Raw genomic sequence first — 9,479 nt, 5'->3', positions numbered from 1 at the left:
AGGGTTACTGGGGAGGGGGGGGCTGGGGGCGATGCCCGCGAGGGAGGCACTGCCCAGGCCGGATGGGGAGCCAGAGCACGTCACTTTAGGGGACTGCATCGCTGGCATCCACACGGGGAGCAAACACCCGAGGGGGCCGCTTTGTGCCCGGACCCGCCCCGGCTGCCGCAGCTCTCTCCGACTTGGTGCTCCTCCCTCCCCGCCCCCTCCCCCTCCCCTCCCCTCCTGGCACCCCGGCGCACTGCCACCGCTGCTCGCTAGGCTGGCCGCTGACGGACGCTGGGGCCACCGTGCTGTCCCCAGCTCCTGCAGCCTCCGCCTCGGCTGGGAGGGGCCCCAGCTGTCTGGGGACCGGGGCGGGGGGGGGTCCCTGGTCACGTGGGCCAGGGCCAGCTGTTACCTGTGGGTGGGGGGTGGTGAGAGAGCAGCCAGGGGGGCGGGGAAGTACCCGCAGCCGCTCGGGCAGTTTCTGCTACAGCCACTGCAGCCCCGGCTGCCGCAGCAGCAGCAGCCACAGGAGCAGCATCCTTAACAGCAGAAGCATCCGCCGCCGCCTCCGCGGTGCCGAGACAGAACAAGCCAGGGAGAGCGCGAGCGCCCAGCCAGGTGAGCCGGCTGCGCGGCCGCGGCCGCCCTCCGTGCTGGGCATCTCGCAGGGGCTGCTGCCTGCCGGGCACTGAGCAGTCAGAGGCACCTGCCGGGTTTGCCCTGAGCTAGAGCCCGGGGCGGCCCCTTCGCCCGGGGTTCTCCTCCCCCACCCCATCCTTTCCCCCAGGCTTTGGTCCTCAGTCACGGTCACGCCCGGACTGCCGTGGCAGTATGGCTGGGTATGCAAGCTGCAGCCCGGCTAGACCCTAGAGGGGGAGAGAGGTCAGCCAACCAACCAAGCAGGGGCCCTGGGCCCTTCTTCAGCCCCGCTGCCCCTCCCCCCACTTCGTCTCCTTTCTTTCCAAGGCAGTTTCCCAAGTTGCCTCCTTGCGGGTGCCTGGGCAATTGTCGCTCTGTGTGCGAGCGGTCCATCCTTCCCTGCTGCTCCTCTCGCATCCCTCCTGCCCTCCTCGCCCGCCCCATTGTCCTGCGGAGTGGTTTGCGGGAGAGGGCTCCCCTTTGCCCCCCACCTTTCCACCCCCGGTTTGGCCTTACAGAAACAGGCTGTCCGGCCATTCTCTTTCCCTTTCCCGAGAGTTCCCGTACCTGTCTGGAGGACTCTAACATGGCTGCCTAGACTCGCCTTACAGACCTCCCGCCCGTGCCCTTGGCCCGGCTGCCGCATGCTGGCCTTCAGATGCTCAGCCTCCCACTGGAGTGTATTTAATGACCCCAGAGGCCGTTCCTGCGTCTATACCCCTGCCCCGGCCCCCTAGCTGGGTTGTCGCATAGAGAGTGGGCAGCAGACATTCCTTCCCCTTCGCTTCACCTTGGGGAAGAGGGGCGCCTAGAAGGGCTGGCCCTGGGGCCCTGTTGCATGTTTGCACTTGAGTGAATGGAGGAGACTCATTCACTGCCTTGTCTTTTCGTCTGAGATTCTAGCGGTCGTTTAGGAGCTTCCTGGGCCGCCTCTGCCTCCCTGGAGGGTGGTGTTGGCTGCCCTTCAAAGCCTAAGGAAAGAAAGAAGAAAAAGTTTGGTGTTTCGTGATTTTGAAAATGTGAAAGCAGTCACACTTGGAGATAGGGCGAACATCGGTCACACCTACGTGCCTTTGAATGCTCTTGTCACTAGGGCAAAGCTGAATTGGGATTGAATCTGGCAAGGCTTCTGCACATATTTAGATTTTTCCGTTTTAAATACCTGAGCTTCACAACGGCCTCAGGAAACCTTTGCGCCTCACATTTGCTGCTGTGAATATGGTGACTGCCTCTGCCTACCCTGCCCAGATGATGCAGCATTTTGGGAAGAAATCTGTCTTAACAATTCAAAATGGCAGCATGCTAAATCAGTTGTGTGTGTGTGTGTGTGTGTGTGTTTTAAAGAGAAAAGCCCAGTTCAACATCAATATATTTTCCATATGGTATTAAGCTTCTGATGGAAAAATCAATAGCTACCCAAGGGATTCTTGCCGTATTCAGCAGGGAAGTCAGAGACTGCTTCTTGCAATGAAGCTCAGATTTTAGGAGAGAGACAGGTTTGAGGTAGGATGTTAAGTGTATGTAGCCCAGTGGTTAGAGAGTTGGATTTGGAGTCTGTTAGACCAAATTCAAATCCATCCTCAGACACCGAGGGACTCCTAGAATGTCACCTAACCACTCTAAGACTCAGTTTCTTCACTTGTAAAATGGGATAATAAGAGCACCTACCTCTCAGCCTCTGTTTCTTTTCATTTGGAAAAGGGGGCTAACAGTATCAGCTACCTCACAGGGCTGAGGCAAGGATCAAATGAAATAACATGTAACAACTGTTTAGAGATATAAATGCTCATACTGAAGTAGATGAAGAGACAGCTTCTGAGGTAGGAAGCTGTGTTTGAACCTTATATCTGACACATCCTGGCTGAAGGATCAACCTCTTAGGGTGCTAGGCAGCTTGGAGAGTTAGAGAGTAGTTGTTGGGCTACATTTGTAGAGATAGTTTCTTCATTAAGAGATCCCCACACTGATAATGAGAGAGAGAGAGAGAGACAGAGAGACAGACAGAGACAGAGACAGAGACAAACAGAGACAGAGATGATAGGTAGACAAGGGGATCAGAAGATCTGTATAGGAAATTTTTTTTTAACCTTCCATTTTGGCTCTCTTGAGCAATGTTCAGAATGCCTTCCTCCCTGCCTCAAAATCCTTGTACCTCCTTTGGAGCACAGTTTAGGCACAGGGGCCTTTCCTGATCCTCTTCCCTATTTCCCTCTTGAAATTGTCTAACATTGTCTCTGTAAAAGTGTTGTATGCCCCCTCCTGCAGAATATAAGATCCTTGAAGGCAGGGCTGGTTTGGTTTTTGCCTTTGTGTCATCATCAATAGCATGATGCCTGGCTCCTAGAAGGAGCTTTAAAATATTTGAATTAAATTGTATTTTAGGATGGTCCCCCCCACCATGGAGTTTAATCTTTCATCTGTGTATTCAAGGAAGCCTACTATGTGCTAGGCATTGTGCCAGTTCCTGCCCTCAAGGAGCTTTCATTTTATCAACCAGAAATAACTCCTACACAGAGAAGTAAATATAAATGAATACAAAGTAAAGGCAAAGTCATTTTGGTGGTGCCGAGGTAAGAAGGGAACTCACAACTACAGAAATCATGGGAGACCCCTTGTAGGAGGTGGCATTTGAGCTGAGCCTTGGAGGAAGTGAGGGAATCTAAGAGGTGTCATTTGGGGAGGGAAGAAGAGACATTTTGAGATTTCGTTTTTAAAAACAAAATGGGGCTTGCAAAATCTTGAGTAAAAGATCTTTTTCTGAGAAACTCAACGGGAGTCATAATGTTCTGTCTCTTCATCTAAAGCAAGACAAAACCAAAAGGTAAATGCCATACACAACCCAGCAGACTTTACTGTGGTTTTGAGGCAGCCTTGGTGAGGTGGGTAATTGATTCATTTTGGGGGGAGCCTGAATTTTTCACGCCTAATTTGAGTCAAATGGTTTACAAGTTGCCACAGGAAAATTAAACCGGGGCTAAGACCCAAGAGGAAACAGAACAAGGGACACATTTCTGTTTGGCTGTTTGATGTGGCTCTGGAGATGGCATTTGGAACCCAGTGAGGCAGGAGGGACATTTCTGAGAGAGGGAAGCTGAAGAGGATGGACACTGGGAAAAAGATGCTGGGAGGAAGAGAGGGGTAAATGGGAGGGCTTGTGCCTGATGGCTTTGAACCTTTTGATGAAGGAAGATTTGAATTCAATGACTGTGAGGGCTGGAGTATAAGTGAATGGAGAGGAGCTGAGGGGCAAGGGAGTCGTGAAAATTGAGTTGGAAGACACGAGTCCAACTGGTCCTTGAATGAAGGGGTCATACCTGAGCAGGGGCCTTCCCTTGAAGGTTTGCAGTAAGGTGGGCCAATGGCTTGTACTGCATTTTGGGATAAGGATGGTTTTTAGGATGTTTTTCTTTATATTACATCTAAATTTGCCCTTCTGTCCCATGTACCCATTGCTCCTGTTTCTGTCCTTTGGGGCCAAGTAGAATACAGCCCCTTGGATAGCTGATGAGCTATCATACGAAAGGGAGCTAAAAGGTCATCTAGTCCAATGTCCTGAAGTGGCAATTCACCATCTTGGTTGCCTTTTCCACCAGTAAATGCCTTGCCCACAATGTGGTGTCCAAGATTCAGGATAATGTTTGACAGGGACTGTCAAGCAGGATTTCTGGATGGTGTTCTGGACCAGGTCAGAGTTGGAGAGCATCCCTACTCAGTGATGGGTACCATGAGCTAGGCAAGAGTGGAGGAAGCACATGGGGTGGGGGAGATCCCGATGTAGCAATTGGTGGGCTTGTCAAAAGACTTTCACAGTGGCACAATCCATTGTGCTAAAAAGAACCATACCAAAGAGACTGGTCACGGCATTCAGAGCATCAAAAGGGACTCATTAGCTCTTTGGAAAACTTTCCCAGTGAAGAGGAGACATGATTCTATCTAGTAATAATAGTAATAATATTTAAATACCCTAAACCTAAAATTAAAGTTAATAAATAATAACAAATTAATAATATTTAAATGAATTTTCTCACTTGATCCTCACACTACAACCCTGTGAGGTAGGTACTATCATTATCCTTATGTGAGGCAGACAGAGGTTAAATGACTAGCTCAGAGTCACACAGCTAGGAAGTGACTGAGGTTGGATCTGAACTCAGATTTTCCTGTCTCCAAGTCCAACCCTTTATGTACTGTGCCACCTCCACTTCTATCTTGTGGAAACAGCCCTAGGCAACAGTCAGTTACCTCTACCACTAATAGTTTTGGTGGTAGCCAGGAAGGGAATTAATAAAGTGATTAAAGAAATTAACATTACAAAGCTAGTTTGGCAGCCTCTCTCTAGTACTGAAATCCTATTGCCTTCTTCCTCTTCCTCATCTTGGAGCTGTCTCATTTTGTGTATTTAGTCACTCTATTTATCTGACACAATGGGTGAAGATTGGGATGTATGATGGAACCACACAGGTGTATTAATGGCTTTCTTGACAAACGTTGGCAAAATGGGCTAGATGATTTCTGTAGTCATAACCTTGACAATGGGTTAACCTCTTCAGAATATGTGGACAGTTTGTCTATTATTATTATTATTGTTGTTGTTGTTGTTGTTGTTATTATTATCAAAGAGGCTCATGGAACTGAAACATCAGTGGTGATTTAAACTTTTTGGGGTTGGGGCAATGAGGGTTAAGTGACTTGCCCAGGGTCACACAGTTGGTAAGTGTCAAGTATCTGAGGCCAGAGTTGAACTCAGGTCCTCCTGAATCCAGGGCCAGTACTTTATCCACTGCACAACCTAACTGCCCCCCCTTTCCTTATTTTTAAAGTAATATTCTTAAATTAAAATGACAGATCTAGAGTTGGAAGGGTCCCAAAGCCAGCCAGTCCCACCCTCTCATCTCATAGAGGAGTAAATTGAGAGACGGAGTGGTGAATTGCCCAATGTCATGTAGGTAGTGAGCAGAAGGGCTGACTGGGTTTTCTTTCTATGGTCCTTCCTTCCCAGTATGCTAAGTTTCCAAACTCCCAGTTTTTATATAAAGAATCCCAGAGAGACCAGACTTGTTTTGCTCCACTCACTTGAAAGACTTATTGGCATTTCTGCTAAACTGAAAACAGGGCCAATTACACCTAAAGAGAAACTGATTTTCTATATTGTATTTCTCCTATTGAAACATCAATGAATAAATGATGTCATTTTATTATGGAATTCCCTTAATTAAAACCTGGAAGGGTATGACATATAGCATGCTGGGGAGTCAAGGGCAGTGGGAAGTCACAGGAAAGCAGATTTCGAGTCAAAACTATTAGAGTTGGCCCAAAGAGAAATGAGATCCATGGGAGGTAGTGAGTTCTCTACCATTGGTGGTCTGCAGACACAGGTTGGATGGCCTCTTGTCAGGTATTCTACCAAGGAGAATCCTGATCCTGAGCAGGTTGGTCTGGAGGCCTCTGAGGCCCCTTCCATCTCTGAGTTTTTACAATCCTATGAAATAGAGCAATATGTCACGGATCGAATTTTATTAGCGTTGGCACTATCCAAAGCAGTTTGCAAGCCCTCTGTGCAGATGGTCTTGGAGAGCTCTTCCAGCCAGAAAATTTGTCCCCTTGAGGCCAACCTGGTGCTGAGCTATTCCAGATTTAGCAGACCAATCCTTGGGTAACAGATCGGTCTTTTGGGGGTCCTTGCAGTTTGGTAGAACATGTTATAGAGTGTGCTCTCCCTCTGTGTAGCCTTAAGAAACCAGGCTCGACTCTATACCCATGGAGGACTCTTGGTGAAGACTTTGTCTCCTCATTATGCTCTAATCTTTTCGAAGGCAAAGTTTTTTCTTTGTTTGTGTGCCCACTGTGGTGCCTGAAACACGGTTGAAGCTTAATAAGTGCTTACTCATTGTGGTAGAATTTGGTGAAAGAATACATAAATCCTCATTGCTTAGATACTGTTACAGGTTCATCTTGAGAGCAACCCTTTTGGTGTTACAAAGAAAGAGCCTGCAGGAAGGCAGATTTGCTTGCCTCAAGCCACCTGTGCCATGGGGGAGTAAGGCAGTTCTCTAAGACTGGGGTTCTTATTAACTTTTCATGTGTCAAGGACCCTCAGGCTGTCTGGGAAAGCCTTCTCAGAATCTTTTAGGCACATAAGATAAAGTATGTAGGATTACATTGGACACCCATTATATTGAAATGTGGGTATCAAAATATTAAAATAAAAACAAGTGATGGATCCCAGGTGAAGAACCTCCGCTCCAAGACTACCTGTGAAGGGAGTTTCTACACTGGGGCTTCTCTAAACGGATGAAATCAAGGCTCTGGTGAAAATAAACCAATATGGAGAAAAGGAGCTTGGGGGTTGGCAGTGGGGGCTGCAGGGAGCTTCAGATATTGGTAGGGCAGTCATGTGGAAGTGAGGTTATGGGTGGAAACTTGCTGATGAGAGCTATCCCAAAGCAGAATGGGCTGTCTGGGGAGGCCATGGGTGCCCTCTCTTGGAAGGTTTGTAAGCAGAGGCTGGATGATGACTTGTCAGATCTATTATTGTGGGAATCCCTTTTGCTTATGTGTAGCGCCTGTGGACACTGAGATTCTGTCTCCATGAAATACTGTGATTCTTAGATGTATCACCAATTGCATAGAGATGCGTGCCTTTGTCCCAGTGGGGATCAGATGAGAATGAATGGCCAAGAGACTGACCAACTCTTCCCTTATGGGTGACTTGTAATTGAAGAACCATTCCAAACATTTCCTCTAGGCATTACCCTCCATTTCAATATTCCCCAACGATTTTAAAGACCCTTATGATAGATCAGCTAGCCACTCAGAGAAAACCTTTGTATTTGAGAATTTTGACTACCAGTCCTCAAATGAACAGCCCAAGGCATGTATTGAAGGCAATGAATATTTGTAGCAGTAAAACATTGGTAATAAGGTTCTAGGTTTCCATTGTTCTTGGGTTGCCTCTCCAAAGTTAATCACTCAATGGCCAACTTTCTGGCAGCCTGGGTTCTACTGAGACAACACTTAGACATAGGAGGGTCTTAGTGATAGTTAGGCTGTGTTATTCTCCCTGCTTACTTATCTCCAGCCAAATTTCTTTCATACTCAGCCTGATCAGCCAGCAGAATGTGTATCAGTTCAGATGTTCATCAATACAAGACTTGTTCTAGGTAGTGCAGTGGATAGAATGCAGACCTGGACTCAGGAAGACCTGAGTTCAAATGTGACCTCAGAGACTTGCTAGCTGTGTGACCCCGGGCAAGTCATTTAACTCTGTTTGCCTCAGTTCTTCATCTGTAAAATGAGCTGGAGAAGGAAATGGCAAACCATTCCAGCATCTTTGCCAGGAAAACCCCAAATGAGGTCTTAGAAAAGACTGCCCCAAGGGCTAACAGGTAGCAAGTGGCAGGGCTGGGATATACACCAGGTCATCTGGCTTGAAATCCAGGACTCTTTCAATGGTGCTGCCTTACAGTTCTGTTATATTTCATAGTTTCCCTTTTTATTTAAAAAATTCCATCACCAACAATTTAATTTACTCATTTACATTTCAATAGGAAAAATACAATAGAAAATCAGTTTCTCATTGGGTCAAAACTCATTCCATTTACAATCCAGCAGAATGCTAATAATTCTTTCAGGTGAATCAATACAGTAATTTTTTGGTGGTATTTGGGGGTGGGAAAGGAATAGGGAATCAGTGTGGATAATTGTTTCATTTACTTTTGCAAGAAAAAGCATTTCACCCCAGGATTCTCATTGGGATGGACGTTTTCATGCTGCCCTGAACCAGATCTTTTCCTTACTAGAGTAGATGATGACTAATGAGGAATGTTTCTAGAAGTTTCACTGAAAGAAATGAAGGACATTCTGTAGGAGAGAGGCCATTAATAGCCCCCAGTGATTGAGGGAGCATTCATCCAGTTCTGTAAATACCGCCTGAACTTGAAGACAAAGACCTTTTTTTCTGACCTAGCTTCCTCCCTCCTTGTCTAGACATTCTAGGAGCTGTTTCCTAGTTACGCCTGACCAGCATTTCAACCCCCCAAATGGGTTAACTTTAGCCTCCTTTCAGCAGCCTAGAGAGTGACTATTGAGGGATTAAACTCCTTAGGGCTGGACTGCGAGGGCACAATTCACTTTTTCCCCCCATGAGTAGCTGGGAGAGTTGATAGCATTCATTGGAAATTCAGTGTGGATGTGATGAAAAGACTCAGCATAGAACTCAGGTTAAATGTATTGACCAGTCTTAGTTCTAGAGAACAGATGTGGGGGGAAGCAGGGACTGTGGATGCTTAATGTTGCATATACTTTCAGATGAGGTCATGGTATTTGTTGGTTTTGCTTAACGGCAGAGAAGTAAGTGGTAATTCTGGCATCCCTAATGATCATCACAGAGAGGGTGCTGGTCTGAGGGGGATGAGAGGTATCCTCGAATAAATTGTTTAAGATAAATTCCATTGAGGGGGAGAGGAAGACCTCATAAACTCATAGACATAGAACTGGGTGGGACTCAGAAGTGAGTAATTCCAATCCTCCCAGTGCAGTGACATGCCAAAAAAGTCACTAGTAGCTGAACCAGGATTCAAATGTGGGTCTTTTGATTCTAAATCTAATGCTTTCTTCCCCCTTACCTACCCCATAGAGAGATCTTGCACTTGGGACACAGAGCCTGGTTCAGGAGACCCTTGGGAAACGACTTTAGATTCAGATTGAAGGTAGATTCAGGCTCCAAGACCTGTGAGGCTGTGCTCTATCCCCAAGGGAGAAGCTGGGGAGAGGAAGCAGGGCTCTCCTGGGCTTTAGCCTCAGAGGTAGCTACTTATTTTAACTCCTTTTTATTAACCTGGCATTAAGTTCAG

General features: G+C 47.1%; 1 protein-coding gene across 1 annotated transcript in view; it reads left to right on the top strand.

The window, feature by feature from the left end:
- The first annotated feature begins 411 nt into the window (after positions 1–411).
- The window catches only part of SCRN1 (secernin 1), a 62,146-nt gene continuing 53,078 nt past the window's right edge, over positions 412–9,479 (top strand). The window contains exon 1 of the mRNA XM_043967053.1: positions 412–606. The gene's annotated coding sequence lies outside the window, so the exon portion shown is untranslated. The remainder of the gene's footprint in view (positions 607–9,479) is intronic.

This window comes from Dromiciops gliroides, chromosome 5, assembly GCF_019393635.1.
Source record: "Dromiciops gliroides isolate mDroGli1 chromosome 5, mDroGli1.pri, whole genome shotgun sequence".
Taxonomy (NCBI): Eukaryota; Metazoa; Chordata; class Mammalia; order Microbiotheria; family Microbiotheriidae; genus Dromiciops; species Dromiciops gliroides.
Note: the sequence above shows the minus strand (reverse complement) of the source record. Positions and strands in the feature narration are given on the sequence as shown.